This window comes from Sinocyclocheilus grahami, unplaced genomic scaffold (assembly GCF_001515645.1).
Source record: "Sinocyclocheilus grahami isolate Dianchi unplaced genomic scaffold, SAMN03320097.WGS_v1.1 scaffold1062.1, whole genome shotgun sequence".
In the NCBI taxonomy this organism is placed as follows: domain Eukaryota; kingdom Metazoa; phylum Chordata; class Actinopteri; order Cypriniformes; family Cyprinidae; genus Sinocyclocheilus; species Sinocyclocheilus grahami.
The window spans coordinates 7,858-19,943 of record NW_015506241.1 but is presented as its reverse complement, the minus strand read 5'-3'; positions in this window follow the sequence as shown (position 1 = coordinate 19,943).

Here is a 12,086-nt window from a genome sequence, read left to right as displayed (position 1 = left end):
GTCATTGCCAACAAAGGGTATTTAACAAAGTATTGAGATGAAATTTTGTTATTGACCAAATACTTATTTTCCACCATAATTTGCAAATAAATTCTTTAAAAATCCTACAATGTGATTTTCTGGATTTTTTTTCTCATTTTGTCTCTCATAGTTGAGGTATACCTATGATGAAAATTACAGGCCTCTCTCATCTTTTTAAGTGGGAGAACTTGCACAATTGGTGGCTGACTAAATACTTTTCCCCCCCACTGTATTTTAAAAAATTATACAAATTTAAAAAGAGAAAATATATACAGAAATACAAAATAATACTAAAATGTAAATACTATTAAGAAATGTATAGTCTGAATGCACTGTAAGTCGCTTTGGATAAAAGCATCTGCTAAATTATCTAAATTAAATTAAAATTATCTAAATTAAAATAACACTGCTACATACTATTTGTTGCTTACTAGGATCTAAAGTGTGTATTATCTGCATTTTGGGCCAAAAACACTCTCTAAGTGAAAAGTGTGTCACTATGAACAAATTGAACAACATTTTTGGTGCACACTACAAATATGTACTACAGATATTCACCTTCATGATTGCGGTTATTGCCTTTTTAGACTGTTGATATAAAAATGAAAATGGCGATGATCTTCAGTTTTGCAGTGAGCTCTGCGTTACACGCGTTCCCTGAGTTATGTTATCAGACACACACTCTCATTACCTGTCTGCCTGCTAGTAATCAGCTGCAATTGTTCCCTTCAGATCTCCATCACAGATCTGTGCCAGTGGTGACAGATGTGCTGTATGTAGAAAACGCACAAATAACCTGTGGAAACACATGTGGGGAAAAAATAAGCTGCTTAATTTACAATGCCTAAAATAACCGCATAAAGACATCACAGAGTCTGGGACAATTTTCCTGATTGTATAGCAAGTGAGGAAAGCATGTTGTTACCTTACCAGTCACCAGATGTCCCTGTTGCACAATAAATGCGTAACATGGACTTAATGCAGTGAGCTCTGCGTTACACGCGTTCCCTGAGTTATGTTATCAGACACACACTCTCATTACCACTCTGCACCTGTCTGCCTGCTAGTAATCAGCTGCAATTGTTCCCTTCAGATCTCCATCACAGATCTGTGCCAGTGGTGACAGATGTGCTGTATGTAGAAAACGCACAAATAACCTGTGGAAACACATGTGGGGAAAAAATAAGCTGCTTAATTTACAATGCCTAAAATAACTGCATAAAGACATCACAGAGTCTGGGACAATTTTCCTGATTGTATAGCAAGTGAGGAAAGCATGTTGTTACCTTACCAGTCACCAGATGTCCCTGTTGCACAATAAATGCCTAACATGGACTTACAATTGCTAACTGCTTCCAAAAACAAACATGGCAAAAAATGGCACATGTCAGCTTTAGAAGAATAAATAAATGTTTAGCAACTTTAGCAGTTAATTCTGGGCATAAATTACAAGGCTGCCATCACTAATATTGATATCTACTGCTAATTAATAGACAGTTCTATTATTTCATGTGCTGTGTGAGAAATGAGCTTACTGCAGGAATGAATTTAAGCCCGACTTTCATACAGGAAACATAAGCAGCAGGCTAAACCCTGAAATGGACTTGAAGTACTAGATGGACTGATATGAGTCACGTTGTGTTTCCCAAATCCAGTGCTTGCCAACAGCAAAAGAGACGGGTTTTCTTCCAAATTTAGCATATTTGAAAGGTTTCAAATTGCTAACTGCTTCCAAAAACAAACATGGCAAAAAATGGCACATGTCAGCTTTAGAAGAATAAATAAATGTTTAGCAACTTTAGCAGTTAATTCTGGGCATAAATTACAAGGCTGCCATCACTAATATTGATATCTACTGCTAATTAATAGACAGTTCTATTATTTCATGTGCTGTGTGAGAAATGAGCTTACTGTAGGAATGAATTTAAGCCCGACTTTCATACAGGAAACATAAGCAGCAGGCTAAACCCTGAAATGGACTTGAAGTACTAGATGGACTGATATGAGTCACGTTGTTTCCCAAATCCAGTGCTTGCCAACAGCAAAAGAGACGGGTTTTCTTCCAAATTTAGCATGTTTGAAAGGTTTCAGATTTGTTCACACGTTAGCTATTTGCATTCAACAAAATCACACAGGTTGACTTGTCAATGTTGCTGAAGAAGAAACAGTTTAAACCAACTTAATGTGGTTTTTCTGGTCTCAGCTTACTGGTCAGCCTGGCCACTGCTGACATTCAGCTAGTTTTTGCTAATTTTTGATGGTTTTAAAGTAGTTTTTGGCACTTTTTTTGCTGCTAGTTATTCATTTTTACTGTTTTAAAGCAGTTTTTGGGCACCTGTTAGCTTGACAAGTGCCTAAAACCCTTCTAAAACCATCAGAGTTTTCAAATCAGCTTGATGGCAAGTTAAGACCAGAAAATCAGTTTTTTTTTTTGTTCACAGGTTAGTCATGTTCAACAAAATCACACAAGTTGCCTGGTCCACATTGCCGCAGATCAAACACAGTTTATACCGACTTTTTGTGGTTTGCTGGTCTCAGCTTAATGGTCAGCCCGGCCATTGCTCATTTTTGATGGTTTTAAAGTAGTTTTGGGCACTTTTTTGCTGCTAGTTAACAAGATGCCAAAATACTTACAGCTTGATTAGTGAAATCAGTTTGATGGCCATGAGTTAAGACCAGAAAATTACAAAGGCTAGTTTAATCAGTGTTTTTTCCCCCACAAAATCACACAAGTTGACTAGTCCACATTGCTAAAGAAGAAACCAACAGTTTAAACCATATTGATGTGGTATTCTTGTCTCAGCTTAATGGTCAGCTTGGCTAATTCTTATATTCAGTTAATTTTTGCTATATATATATTTTTTAAAGATTTTAAAGCAGATACATGTCACTTGTTTGCTGATAGTTGACAAGTGGCGAAAACACTTGAAAATCGGTCTGATGGGCAGTTAAGACCAGCAAACTAGTTAAAGGCCCCAATATAATTGAGAACTAACTGGTGTGACGCCATTTTGAACAAAAGCAGGCAAAAACGAAGTTTGTTTTGGGAGTTTAAAACCAGAAAAGTTTGCTCCGGCTGGTAAACACCTTTCATTGGTCCGTTGCGATGACGTTATAGGTGTGTGTGGCTCTGTGGCTCCGCCTTCTTCACAATTAAATCTTCTTCGGTTAATTTCTTGTGTTCAGTTCGTCAAGGTCAGACGCTCACGAGTAAAAATATGAACACAATGGAGAGATTCTGTAAAGTAGTAATTGAAGTTGTAGGCGGCGTCTAGACGTTTGCTAATGGTGAACTGCTGCTCAGGTATTTCAAACTGCTTTTTACCCCTAAGAGAAGAACGAAAATAAACTTCACCATGAGTATATCAGAGCCTTAAGGCTGGTTTAATCTTTTTTTTTTCAGTAGGACAAGTCTTTACTTATAGGAAGTTACAAAAAAAGCACAAGTCTGTAGTGTGTTTTCTTTAGCAGTCTATGGTGGCTCCTTTAAGATAAATCTTCCTTGGTGCTTGTTTTCTGGCCTCAAGGCTACAATCTGTTGGAATTAAAATTTAGCTTAAAAGGTCTCACCCCAATCAACTGTGCTAATCTCAAACCAGTGATTAAGAACAAGAAGGTCTTTAACACCAGGGGATCAACACCAGCATGCAGAAAATGTTAGCAATGAAGAAGTCAGTCAGAAACCAAGCAAAAAGTTCTTGAAAACATCACTGCAAAAAAACAGCAAATCACCATAATCAGAGAACAAGCGAGAAGAGAGACCTATCAGATTCCTCTGTAACCCTACACGGACTTCACAGAAACTTGGACATGGAGAATGACTGGGTTTTGGATTTTGATAGGACTTCCTTTCAAGGTACTGCCCCATAATTCACCTCTGATTTGTGGTATTATCGCCATACACTGCCCTCGTCTTCCTCCGAGTGTCACGCTTTGGTCTAATGGAAGCCCCTTCGGCTGTCTGCGGCTCCTTGTAACCCCCCAATATGCTTCCCATTAGGGCTGAAAGACCGTTGAGGCTGTCCCTCGCAACATGTGGTTCTATTTAGAGCAGGTGAAACAATGTAAGAAAATAGATCTGTCATACACTGCATTCCAGGGGTCAGGAGAGAGCAGCGTTAAATCATGGAAAGACTAATCCTGGAAAGATTGTGGTTGGATTTTATGGTGGAGCTCTGTAAAACTCTGTAGGGGTCTAAAAGTGCATCGGTACCATTGCTCGCATGACTGTTACGGTGTTGTGAAGCAAGATGGAGCTGTGCTATATGCTGTATACCAAGGCCTGAAAACAAGCAGTCCACTCTTGTTTCATACAACGACCAGGTGTTTTCACTCAAACCTCTGAGGGAATTTCATTTCATTTCATTTCATCTAATTTCATTTGGAAAGTAAAGGGATGGGGGTGTTTTGTGGGCCATTATGCAGAATTTAATCGCTGTAAGCGATGTGTTTGATTGGCCCTTATTGAGGCTCCAAATTGGACTTTCATTGACTGTAGCTGAAATGTAGCTAAAAAGCTGAAATGTTATGAATGTTGTGTTAGTGTTATATATATGAATGAAACACATAAAACATATTTATGTATGTATATATGTATACACACACACATACAGTATATGAATTACATATTACATGAATTGTGTAAATTATATATGAATATATAAATTTTTACAATAAAATTATTCAGATGATTTATATTAATATATATGATATTTATATTATATGTGTATTAATTAAACTAATAATATATATATAGATATATATTATGTATAACATTCTTATATATATATATATATACTGTATATATATATATATATGAATATTATATATATTTTAATTGTTTAATTAATACACATATAATATAAATATATCATATATTTTAATATAAATCATTTGAATAATTTTATTGTAAAAATTTATATATTCATAATTTACCCAGTATATATTTTATATTATGTATTATATATATTTATTAAACTATTAAAAAATGAAATATATGCGTACCCACTGTATATATATATATATATATATATATATATATATATGCAATGCATATGCATAGTTTGCATATTTTATATTTTTTACATTTTGTATAACATATTTGAATAGACTATAGACACCCCACCCACCCACATGCACACACACACACACACATACACAAAAACACTCTTGAAGCAGCAGAAGATTGCATGCTAATGCTGGATGAGAGTCCTTGTAACTAGCGTTATATGAGGCTTCCAGCAGTAACTCCAAAAGAGGTAATGTGTTCTGTGGCCTCACAGGTGTGTATCACTTCACCAGAGACCCTGTAAACATTTTACATGCACAGAGACCTGGGATAAAAGAGCTCAGCATTCAACCTCCAAGGTCTGCCTCCAGTTGGGTTTGCTGTTTACCTCTTGGTTGTGAATTCCACTTTAACCTGGACTGCATTCAGTCTTGGCTGTCACAGTGATTAGCATTCTGCTAACAGGGTTTGAGCTGCTAACTTCTTCCGTATGAGCAGCATAATGAGAAACACAAAGATCGTTTTAACGAGAGTGCTGCCAAAACCAACCCAAAGGTTTTAAAATGCGGCCGCTCGCTTTCCACCATATTCTAAAAGCAGTCGCGTCTCCTGCACATTCCGAGCTCCTTTTATAGAGAGTAGAAAATAAGGTTAGCATTTGTTTTCTCTTTATGCTAACGAACAAGAAGGGCACAACTGTTTCCCTTCAAAAAGCAGTCGTTCCACTTCTTTTTTTTTTTTTTTTACTTTTCCATTTCATTACGGAACATGGGCGAGGTTCAAACGGAGAATGTGTTGGAGCTATTTTCAGAAAATGTGTTTTTCTAAGCACATAAATGGCTGAGCACTTGACCGCTGATTAGAGTTGATATCAGGAAACAGACCATTAAAGGCCATTAAACTCGCATCCCGCGACTGATTACTCAAATGAACGGCGCAGGCTATTTTACGGTTAAACATTTCTCTCTCGCTCACTCTCCTCACTGTGTCATCCTACATTATGTTTCACTGCATAGTGCAACAAACCGCTCTTTAACCACATACGCGCCTGGTCATCTCATCATCTAAATTCAACTGCTGCTGGCACAGCAGGCACCAAATGAGTTTTCCTTGGTACCAAAACTTAATTGTAGATGGCAATGTTACTTAAAACAACCCAACTAGCTAATTTTTGACTCTTATGACCTAGTGTTCTATCAACAGGATGCCGCTGGAATTCCACAACCTCAATTTATTAACCAAGGTCATGGAGACGCCAATAATCTTCAGATGATGGTTATTTTAAAAATTGCACTGAAGGGGTGTACACGTGATTCTTCATTTCCTGCAGTTTAACGAGGCCTGCGGTTTGGATCGGAGCCAGTTCCGCTGATGGTTTACGCCTCTGTGGGGCAAGACACATTAGGAAGCTAATGGTCTGCATCCCTCAGGAAGGATAACTGGTATCTGCAATCAGGGCTGATTTTTATTCCCTGTGTTTAAAGAGTTAATTATATGTCCTGCATCAGCTGGGCTGCTGTGAGCCCTGGGGTTTGGCATTGATTAATGAGCGCCTTAAAATAAGGCTCCGGTTTCACCAGCAGCTTGTAATACAGTCCAATTTAGTTGGATTGGTGAATTTACAGCACGTTTCCTGCAAATTGCATTGTATTTAGTTCTGCTGCGGCTACAATATAAACACAACACCAAGCATGTCATTTGTAAACTTCATCTCCTTTGGGAGCTCTAAAAGGTACTCCAAGTCCTGCTACAAATGCTTACAATATTTGACTAAAAGTAGCGATGATAGTAACTACATCAGATGTTTTCAAAATAGTTACAAGCTAATTTTTTCCAACATAATGCGATGTAGTATTTCCTAATGAAACAGGAAGTTTGGTAAGGAGATATCAAAGGCCCTGGCTGCTTTTATAGCCAACAGCCTAATTTTCCAGGATTTGCTACTTACTATTGCTAGCATAGTAGGTCTCAAAGCTAAAACTAGCTAAAAACTACACATAATGAGTAGCTTTAAGTTTGAAATGCTCAAGTTTTAAAGAAACTTCCCCTTTCCTGAATGCTGTAAAGATACTATGGTCAAACAACAACTTTTCTGGAATGTAACACTGATTTTCTATTCCGTAACTCTGTTACACCATATGATTTCCCAGCAAATACTAGCCTTAGGGTTAGGATTAGTCAGGGTTATGGTTAGTTAGAGTTTTGGCTTGGTCATTTAATTGCAATAAATTAATCAATGAACTCACAATCAAAGAAATCTGAATTTAGGGCTACAAATATGAGTGTTAACAACAAAAAAGTAATTCAGCATCTTGAATGCATTTTACTCAGATTCAGATCAAACATTGATATCGTTAATCAGTGCTTTAAACCATTAAGCATACAGATGTCAGTGAAATACGAACACTCTGGGAACGATTAAATACTACTGCACCAGAAGAGCATATCCCTTTTTTTTCCCCTAATTTTGACCATCTTTTGACCGGACTTTGGCATATGACTTGGAAAACAGTCGATCTTTGTTTAATTAGTGCATGTCACTTTCATGAGCAGTCGCGAATCATCAAATGGAAGTATTTAGCGAGCATCAAGCTAAGATCTTTTTTTGTGGCTTGCTGTAGGAAATGATTCCCAGAGGAAAAAGGGAACCTCTAACATTGATTGATGTATTGTGTTTTTCGATCTGTTTGTTGAAAATTCTGTATATTCCTATTTGATTTTTACACACATACTTCATGAAGTGCACTGTTCAAATGAACACCATTCCACTACTTTGATGCTTTCATCAAGACGTCAAGAAAACTTTGTCTTTCACTCAGTTGGTTCCTGTGCCTAATTCCTGTCTTTCAGATCTCCACTGTAATCACAAACAAATGCATTATATTAATGCAAATCAGATTTCAAGATAACCATAAGGCACAGAACATTTTCTGTAGATAAATATACATGGCATCTGACTGCCAAACTGACTTATGATTTGCCTTGCAGATACATAAATGAAACAATATGCTACACTTACGATGAAAGAGGTACCAAAGCCATATATTAAAAAAAAAAAAACATGATTTGGGGGTGGGCTCTATTGGCTATCTAGCCTGAGCCACCTAGCAACCACCTAGAACACCCTATCAGCAGCTTAGCAACACCCTAGGTACCACCCAAAACAAAAAAGCTATCCAGAAACACCCTATCAATCACCTAGAGCACCCTAACAATGCTCTAGCGACCACCCAGAACAGCCTAGCAACAACCTAGCAACCAGCCAGAACATCTTAGCGCTATAAGCAACCCAAAACACCCTATAGCAACCACCCAGAGCGCACTAGCAACAAACCCAGAAAAGTCTAGCAATTCCAAAAAAAACCTTACCAAACCAATCAAAGCACCAAAGAAAACCTCAGAAACACCCTAGCAACCACCTAGAAAACCCTAGAAATGCCTAAGAGTGCTCTAGCAACCATTCAGAAAAGCCTTGCAACACCATAGCAATGCTTAGGATCACCCCATCAGCCACCCAAAATATCCTAGTAACATTCTAGCTACACCCTAGAAACTAGGGGTGCAACGGTTCAACTTACTCACAGTTCGGTTTGTATCACGGTTTTAGAGTCACGGTTTCGGTACGGTTCGGTATGTGCTATGTTTAGGGAAAAAACTATATTGTCATATAAAAATAATGAAGATAACAAATAATCTAACTACAAGCAACAGCACAAATAAATACAATAGAGCAAAGATACAAATAAAATAAACTGCTTTTTTTTAGGTCGGTCTAACATTAGTTTTTAGGTACAGAAATTGAATAAAGTAATCAAATGTAAAATAACATTGCATATTTGACTGTATAAATGAAAGATTAATCCTTATTAAAGTTACAAAAGTTATTCAATCAAGAGCAGTGAGTGATTTCCGTGTTGTTGCTGTTTGATTAACATTAAGAAAGTGCTGTCACTTTAAGAGAACACACTGATCCAGTGCACTGATACTGTACGCTCAGTCGACTATGTCTGCTAGGATACTCACCAAGATGAGCATTTTGACATAATTTTTGATTGAATTGTCCATTCAAGCACAATACTTCAAAGAGAGCTTAATATTTGAGCGCATTCTGAAATGCGGGTTCACGCACTTCGGATGATCGCGCACACAGATCTTCTCACTGTAATATTTAAACTGTCCAGGCTTAAATGAGTTTAGTTTAAACACAGATAGTAACGTGTGCTGTTCAGGTCTCACCTGCGCTATCAACACGTGATGACGGCATAAATGACAGAGTTATTCCAACATACAGCAATCGCATTGAACAAAGAGTGACTGGTTTGTCCACGTATTGTTTCTCTCTCTCTCTCATCGCTCTTGTTGTAATGTATTGGGAAGCCAGAATTTGTATCCATCAACAGAAACATGCATTAGCCGAACTCTAACAAACCATATTACAGATGCATTGTCAGATTTAAGTTGAACCGCGGTCCTATTGCATGCCGAACCGTGTGTGGAGAACGGTACGGTTCGATGTTTTACAGAGAACCGTTGCACCCCTACTAGAAACCACCCAAAATGTCCTAGAAGCGGCCCAGGAACACTCTAGCAACCACCCAGAACAACTTGGCAATAATTAGGAGCACCCTAGCAACCACCCAGAGCATCCTAGAAATATCCTATGAACAACTCAAAACACCCCTAGCATCTACCCAGAAATACCTAGTGACTGCTTAGCAAGAACTTAGCAACCAATCCTGTATTGATTACTGTCTCTCACTCTCTCTCCTTCCCTCTCTCCCTCACAATGCCTTTTTTCTATCTCTTTGACTGACATTGGCTACTTTTTGGATATATCAAGACAAAGTGAAATCTCAAAGCAATGACGCTCTAAAGACACCTGTGAATGTGTGTGTAAAATGCCATATTTACCAGAATCCAGTATCTCTGTTTTCGACCCTCATAAACAGTTTTCCTACTTGCCTGCTCTCCTCAAGCTTGACTTGCAGCCAATCAAAGGATGAGGGTGGAAAATTGAAAACATGGAGAGGATCTGCCTTTTGTTCAGAGCTGATGCATGAAGAGATTGGAAGCTTATGTAAGATCAGAGGTGCCACAATGGCGCTCGTCTCGATGGACCAGTGCGACCAGCAGAAAGAGGGAGGAAGAGCAATATGTGTTTAAATGGATCACATAACAACAGCTTACATTGACAGGAGACAAGGTACACCAAAGAATGGGATCATTTAGTCCATAAGATTTACCTTACTGGATTATTGCTATGAACTAGGTGAGTAGAAACAAACTATGAATAAAGTTCTAGAAAAATCTAGTTGTTGGTGTGAGTTCACAAGGGACAATCCATAAGTCATCCTGGGCAAGACACATTCCAGGAGGGCTGTGCCTGTAATAAGTGTACTGCAAGTCATTTTGGGTATAAAGCATCTGCTAAATGACTAGTTAAGCTGAATGAGAGGGTAGGTATTCCAGAGAACTGTTTAAAGTAGTATTTAAGACTTTCAGAATAGAAAGAATTGGTCCTTTCTTCACCTGGAGAACCTCCATGAGGATATGCCTCGACCTCCGGATCCTTCAACACGTGGACCCTCTAGAGTCTGCACTGTGCCAAAGCCCGCTGACGGACACTCATGATGCCATTGGCTCACCACTTTGCAATTCCGGGGATACAAAGAGGACCAGCACTGAGACACGGGCCCCAGGAGATTGACAGTATCTGGGCAGTGAGTGAGCATGATTGTGGCTGGCCCTAAAATAGCCTGCGGTGGGGCTGGTATTTCAAAGCTACGACCGGGACAGCACAGAAACCGCATGCTACTGCTTTCAACATGCATCTGACACTGCTGTACTGGAAACAGGGCAGACAAACCCAAATGCCCTCAGGAGATTGGCTCCCGTATAACTGTGATGTGATTGTTGAGTGGTTTTGCGTTCCATCAGACGCAGATGTCTGTGAGATTTTTATGATGCACCTTGGGTAAAGTTTGATATGAAGTGAAGAGGATTGATTCAGTCACTCCAAATCTTACAAAACAGGAAAATCACTTTGAAAATCCAGAGTTAATGTAAACAATGCTTTCAGGTGACACTCATGGAGTGATTTAGCAGCTAAAGCGCAAAGCTGCTGGTTTGAACACAGTTGTGCCTTGAGAAAGACACTTAACCACAGACTGCTCCAGGGGAACTGCTGCTCTAATAATGCATTCAGTGTCAGATACAGGATATTCCTACTTAATATCTCTGTTCCATTGCCAGGTGCCAGGAAGACAAAAAAAAAGCAGTGCTACCTCTACCTTTGAGCCAAGAAAGAACTCCAACTTGTGGAGGATAAAGAACAATATGCAATGCTAGAAACTTACTTTGTTTTACACACAAGTCTCTGCAAACATTTGTTGAACAGATATCATGCAAGCAGGGCCGTGCACAGACCTTTTGAGTCCCCCCCCAATGACAAATGAAATAACACAAAATAATAGTCTCAAAAGCTTTAGATTTATTCACTATTAATAACAACCATAATATATATATATACAGTGGGTACGGAAAGTATTCAGACCCCCTTAAATTTTTCACTCTTTGTTATATTGCAGCCATTTGCTAAAATCATTTAAGTTAATTTTTTTCCTCATTAATGTACACACAGCACCCCATATTGACAGAAAAACACAGAATTGTTGACATTTTTGCAGATTTATTAAAAAAGAAAAACTGAAATATCACATGGTCCTAAGTATTCAGACCCTTTGCTGTGACACTCATATATTTAACTCAGGTGCTGTCCATTTCTTCTGATCATCCTTGAGATGGTTCTCCACCTTCATTTGAGTCCAGCTGTGCTTGATTATACGGATTGGACTTGATTAGGAAAGCCACACACCTGTCTATATAAGACCTTACAGCTCACAGTGCATGTCAGAGCAAATGAGAATCATGAGGTCAAAGGAACTGCCTGAAGAGCTCAGAGACAGAATTGTGGCAAAGCACAGATCTGGCCAAGGTTACAAAAAAAATTCTGCTGCACTTAAGGTTCCCAAGAGCACAGTGGCCTCCATAATCCTTA